The sequence below is a fragment of the Oryctolagus cuniculus genome, chromosome 1, assembly GCF_051225735.1.
Source record: "Oryctolagus cuniculus isolate XC-2025 breed Fujian yellow rabbit chromosome 1, ASM5122573v1, whole genome shotgun sequence".
In the NCBI taxonomy this organism is placed as follows: domain Eukaryota; kingdom Metazoa; phylum Chordata; class Mammalia; order Lagomorpha; family Leporidae; genus Oryctolagus; species Oryctolagus cuniculus.
Window position 1 is genome coordinate 137,849,426 of NC_142867.1, and position 7,155 is coordinate 137,856,580.

The window sequence follows — 7,155 nt, forward strand, 5'->3', positions numbered from 1 at the left end:
TCCTTTTACTAGGAGATGTCCACTTCACGTCCCGGGATTATCTGCTGGTTGTACTGTCACCATGAGGATGGACAGAGCGATAGTGGACAGGCGAAGACAGATGCCCATCAGATGTTTAAACTTGTCGCATGATGTGGGTTCCTCCCAGGCAATCTTCAGACCGTCTGAGAGCTTTTTATTCTGCTAAGAGGTCGTTGAGAAAAGCCAGAGGGTGATCAATTCCCATTCTGTTCTCAGCCAGGGGAAAGGCTGGGGGAAGGGTTTCACCCAGGAATGTGCTGTGATTGTTTGAGGGTGTCTTCCAGTTAGGACAGATCTTCATGTTCTTTTCATCAGCAAGGACAGAGTACTCCCCAAGTTCACGAACCTGGCAAGGTGTGCTTCTAGCTCAGATGTGCTATTTAACCTGCATCTGCTGAGCGTAACTTGAATAACGCTGCCTGGGCGAGAGACTCCTGGGGCAAGGAAGCAGAGAGGGCAGGGCTCAGAGGGAGCAGAAAGCAAGCGAGAGCCCAACAGGAGCCTCAGGCTCCCCTCCTCTGTCCCCATGGTGGCCTGCGGGAGGGGGACAGGCAGCCCCTTCGTGCACCTGGCTGGGCTCTCTCTGTCCTGCTGGTGACCACCGGGGACTCAGGGATGAGTCTGCAGCTGAAGGAGGGTGCGTGTGGGGAAGCCATGGTTCCCTGCACTGCCCTCATCCTCGGGACCTCGCAAAGCCACTGAGGCAGAGCTGTGGGTGCAGCAGACTTCTCCGGGGACTGGGCTGGATGGAAAGCAGTACGGCCAAGCCTAATCCTGCAGCCATTGCGAGAGGGATCTGCCAGTAAACACAGCGCTGCCCTGCGCGTGGGACTGTAGACAAACTCATGCATACTCATCACTGTCACAGAAAATCATACTATTTAGCTTCTCTTGAAACAGACGCTATGTGCATATGACACAAACAACTCACGTGACAATGCAATGAACAAGGCAGCGTCACACCACCCATACCACTCCCCACAATGTGTGCAGCCTGCAGAGAGCTATGCAAACCCGTGGACACACACAGTAACACAGACGGATGCACCTCGCTGGCTCTTCTCACCGGTGGCCTTGCATAGTGCTGTCATCACATGCACGCACCCCAGTCCACCGTGGGGGGAAAGCCCACAGCTCCCCTGGCTCCCCGCTCGGAGGGGATCGCGTTGCCCCTACCTCGCACCCCTCCAGCATTGCTTTCATCCTTAGGCGTTCAGTGTGTCTGGTTGAGCCTTGTCAAGTACAAACACAGGAAGGAGTTTCCACAGTGAAACGGCTGATGAAAGGGTGTGCGCAGTGACAACCGTGGTGGTGACCCTGGACCGTCTTCCAGAAGGGTCCCGAGTCCTACACTCACCCCAAGGGCTGCAGACACAAATGCAGGGAGGACCAAGCACCTAGCAGGACAGGAAAAGACAAAGACAGAGAAGTGCAACCTCTGACACCCGGCCCCCAGGTAGTACCCTGCATGCCCACTCTGGATACCATCAAGCCGCAGTCTTCCGGCCGGCCCCGCCCCCCCGCCTTTTGACAGCACTAAAATTAGCTCCCTGAATGGAGGGAGTGGCACAGCCGTCTCCCTACAAGGTCCAGTCCCTGGAATCAGGAAGCCATTTGCTTCTCCCAGAGGTAACACCTTGGTGGCATTTTCTCCATGGGGGTTAGTGGAGGGGAATTCTGCTCAGGGGCGGCGGGAACCACCTGCATGCAGCCCCCAGACTCACTGAAGCCCATTTGGCCATCATAAAAATTCCCTAAAGGGCATGGCTCCGACAACCAATCAAAGGAAGGCCACAGCACCACTGACCACCCAGGAACCTAGAAGTGCACCTCTCAGCCCTGACTTCGGTCTCTAAGAACCCTCGCCCCCGTCCCCTTGGGGAGACTGGGAGTCGAGCAACAGCTGCCCTGTCCCTTGCTCTGTGCTCTGCAATAAGCACCCCCCTTCTTCCCCACCCCCTCAGTGATCGGCTTTCTGCACGTCGGGCACGGGGACCCAGTTTGGGGGGTTCCGTAGCAACTCCTCCAACCAGTTTTAGGGGTTGTTCTGCATTACCTCTTAAGTCACCAGGCCTAGAAAAGTGGAGCTCAGTTCTACGTTGACACTAACTGCCTGACACCCCCACTGGCTAAGGGCTTGGTCCTGCAAGACTGTTCCAATTGCAGAGGCCAGTCACAAACGGGGCCCCAGGATGCCCACACTGTTGCCCAGACAACCACCACCAACTCAGGGGTTCCCATGATCCCTCTCAGGTTTTGTAATTTGGTGGAAGGATTCACAGAACTCAGGAAAAACAGTGTTTACTGCACCACAGACAATTCAGGAACAGCAGGATGGGGAGCTACACGGGGCAAGTATGGGGGAGGGGCAAGGCGCTCCCACAGCTCTCCAGGTGCCCCTGTGTGCTCAGCGGCCTGGGAGCTCTCTGAACCCCGAGCCCCGCTGTTCGGGGGTTTTCAGGGAGGTTCCATTGCAAGCACAACTGATGACATCACAGGCCATTGGTGATTGACCCACCTTTCCTTCCTGAAGGTCGGGGTTAGGGGTGAAATCCACCCCCAGACCCCACCAGTCCCACGCCTGGTCTGTCCCATGACCAGCCCCCATGCAGAAGCTGCCTCGGGCCCCAGACACCAGGTTCTCATTAGCATGCAAGGAAGAGTGAGTTCCAGGGGTGTCGGGAGCCCCGCCAGGCCGGCTTGCAGGCATTCATGTCTTACTACACACATACACGGTCAGACAGGTTCCCTCCCTCTCCAGCACACACACTCCCCACAGTCACACACACCCAGCATGCACCACACACACACACCCTTGTCACACACTACACAACATACCACACGCACATACACCCCACAGGTACATACACCCCATGTCCGAGAGGACACACACTGCATTTCTCACATATTTCATACAACACACCACATACACCACATACCCACACACCCACAAACACACCCACAGATATATACATACCCCACAGTCACACACACCTGTCTCACATCAGGTATACACATTCCATGTCACACACCACCTGTTGTATACACCTCACATACCCCATACAACCCAACACATACATACCACAGTCACACACACACACCTCATGTCACACATCACATATATACATCTTAAGTATATACTACACACTTCACACACCTTACATAGTACACACACAACACCATACACACAAATACATACACCACATACTGATGAACACACACATCATACACACACACACACACACACCACACATACACACACAGTCCACAGTCACACACACCTGTCTCACATCAGGTATACATATCCCATGTTACACACCACAAACACACAGAAAATACACCGTATACACTTCACATACCTTATACAACCCAACAATACACATTGCAGTCACACACACACCCCCCATGTCATGCATCACATACATACATCATAAGTACACATTTCACACACCCTACATAATACACACACAACACCACACACACACAGCATTCAACACACACACTACACACCTCACATACCCCACACAACACACATCCCACAAAAACTACACACACACACACACACGCACACTAGTTCTGTTTCTTGACATTGGGAACCTCCTTACAAAACATGAAATGTGCAAAGAGCAATTTCTGGAGCTTCCAGCTGGGCCCGGCTGTCCTAAGAACGGAGACGCACGCAGCGGGGTGCAAAGGTGGCGTCACAGGGGACCTGCAGAGTTCCAGTGTGGGGGGCGTCTCCGTCCCCAAGGGGTTAAAGCCCTGGAGGCTTCTGGCAGTGAGTCAAGGGTGTCATTTGGGTCTAGACCGGTTATTGTACAAAAGGTCAAGTTTCATTCAGCAACTCCACATCCAGCTCCGTACTTGAACCGCTTCTCTCTAGTCCTGTGTAGCATGCGCAGCAGGAAGGGAGGGGCGGAGGGTACCCCTGGGGTGGCCGATGGAGTGACCACAAGACTGGTGGCCTGACTTTGCCCGGGGCTCCTTTCTGTGAAAGCCCAGCCACTGTGTCAGTCAGGGCTCTGCACAGAAACAGAGCCAGTGGGAGACACACACACACACACACGCACACACACACACATTATAAAGCAGTGGCTCATACACATGTGGCGGCCTGTCCCAGCTGCAGCCTGAGAACCACACACTGCCGTGGGATATAGGGATAAAACTTACAGTATCTCTTTTTTTAAAGATTTATTTATTTATTTGAAAGTCAGAGTTACAGAGAGAGAGAGGAGAGGTCTTCCATCCTTTGGTTCACTCCCTAGTTGGCCGCAATGGCCGGAGCTGCGCTGATCCAAAGCCAGGAACCAGGTGCTTCTTCCTGGTCTCCCACATGGGTGCAGGGGCCCAAGAACTTGGGCCATCTTCCACTGCTTTCCCAGGCCACAGCAGAAAGCTGGATTGGAAGTGGAGCAGCCAGGACTAGAACTGGCACCCATATGGGATGGCGGAGCTTCAGGCCAAGGTGTTAACCTGCTGTGCCACAGTGCCAGCCCCTCTAATTAGTTTTTTAAGATTAATTTACTTATTTGGAAGGCAAGGGTTAAAGAGAGAAGAGAGGCAGAGAGAGAGGTCTTCCATCTGCTGGTTCACTCCCCAACTGGCCTCAATGGCCGGAGCTGCGCTGATCTGAAGCCACAGTGCCGGCCCCTACAGTATCTTTTAAAATGTGATTCTTGTAGGCCTAGATTTGATTTGAAAGTCAAATTAAAGAGGTGGAAAAATATTTAATTATTTACTACTTGACATTTTCTTTTTCTCTAACTTTTTTTCATGAAAAACTTTCGGCCGGTGCCGCAGCTCACTTGGCTAATCCTCTGCCTGCAGCGCTGGCACCCTGGATTCTGTCCCAGTTGCTGCTCTTCCAGGCCAGCTCTCTGCTGTGGCCCAGGAGTGCAGTGGAGGATGGCCCAGGTGCTTGGGCCCCGCACCCACATGGGAGACCAGAAGGAAGTACCTGGCTCCTGGCTTTGGATCGGCACAGCACCAGCCATGGCAGCCATTTGGGGAGTGAACCAACGGAAGGAAGACCTTTCTCTCTGTCTATAACTCTACCTGTCAAAAAAAAAAAAAAACTTTCAAACATATAGAGAAGGGGAACAAATACTACCACCAGCTAGATCCAATAACGGTTAACATTTTTTTCATGTCAGCTTTAGGTGTACACACATTTGGGCTGAAATAGTTAAAAATAAGAGTTAGACATCAAAACTTTTTACCCTTAGGAATTTGAGCATGTGTCTCTTAAAAATAAATCCATTCTCCCAAATGAGGCATCATGCCAGTGTCACATCTAACAACTTTAGTAATAATCCTACAATGCCAGTCAGTATCCCATTGGGTCTGAAATTTCCTGCAGACTATCTTGTATGCTGAGTTGTTGAGCCAGGGGTCAACCAGGGTTCATGCTTATTGTTACTGTTTTAGTTGTGTTTATGCTCAAATGCTCAAAACACCTGCCACCTTTTTTCATGACACTGACTTTTTTTAAAAAGTTTTTTTTTTTTTATTTGAAAGGCAGCAGTATAGAGGAAGGGATGAGAGAGAGAGAGAGAAAGAGAGATTGATTCCATCTGCTGGTTCTCTCTTCAAATGGCGTCTGTTGCTGGGGGTAGACCAGGTTGAACCAAGGAGCCGGGAGCCAGGAAGTCCATCTGGGTCTCACACATGAGTAGCAGGGGCCCCAGCACTCAGGCCATCTTCTACTGTTTTACCAGGTGCATTTGTAGGGTGCTGGATCGGAAGTGGAGCAGCCAGGATTCAAACCGGTACTCCAGTAGGATGCCTACATCAGAGGAGGCAGCCTAACCTGCTGCACCACAGTGCCAGTCCCCCCCCCCCATATACATATTTTTGAAGATGGCAGGTCACTGACTGTGGAATACCCCCAACCCTGGATGTGCTCCCCTGCGAAGACATTTCACTCATTGCCCTAACTCCTCTGTCCCCTGCAAGCTGGAGATGGAACCCAGAGGCGGGGGGACTGATGCAAGTGAAGCATTTTTTAGTAAAAGTGCAAATAAGAATGTAACATTATACTATATACATACGGAGGTAGTTCAAAAAAATTAGAAAAATGAAATGAAAAGGTAAGTTTAGATTGGTGAAACAAATTTACAAAATCCAGTTTTCATGAACCTTTGGAAGACCCCCAATCAGGTCAGCAAAAACAGCACCAGCGATGTTTTGTGTTTCATTTGCCATCATATAACGCCAAGCTGGGTCAGTAGTAGTGACACTGAGGTTGAACCCTTCTTAGCGTGTTAAGATGGTAACAGCCAGAGGATTCCGTGGAACATGCAAAACCTTTTATCTTCTGCTTAGCACTGTGTGATTAACCAGTTTACCCAAGGTTTCCCACCCATTAATGCACCTGCCGGGCCTGATTACTTCACGGAGAGTGGCAGAATGGGGATCGCCAGTCCTCTCATTGCTTTCTCTTCATTGAAGCTGCTTTTCCCTTGAACCAGCGATGCGGAGGGGGAGATCTTTAGTCAACAGAGTTTTAGAAAGGGCTGAGTTCTGTAGGGGTTCCATGGGGGCACAGATTGTCCTAGTCAGGGTCCCTGTGTCTGCTCCAGAGTGGGAGAGGGACACTGGGCGACTGAGAGGCCTGTGTGTGCGGAGGGCAGCTCAGGATGGGGACTTACGTGGGGAAGGAGTCAAAGCGTCCAGTCTCTCTTAGCTGCCTCGGGGCAGGCATTTGGCCTGGCAGTGAGGGCGCTGCCTGGGATGCTCACATCCCGCATCCAAGTGCACGGACCGCAGTTCCAGTCCACTGCCGCTTCCGGAGGCAGTAGGCCAGGACGCACGTGGTCCGCCCACCCACCTGGGAGACCTAGATTAAGTTCCCCGCTCCTGGCTTCACCCTGGCCCAGTCTTGTGGAGAGAAGCAGTGGGCGGGATCTTTCTCTAATAGAGAAAGGAGTAAAAATTAAAGAGCTGCATCGTTTCTCAGGGCTTCCGGCTCTGACTTCAGGCACATCACGGGTCTTCCCGGGTGCCCGGTTATATTAAGGCTTACAGACTTCTTCGTGGGTGGGGACATGGGTACCGATCTGAATGACCTTCAGCCAACGCCTTTCTGTGAATTTACACAGCAGGAAGCCGCTGGGTGCGCAGATCCATAGA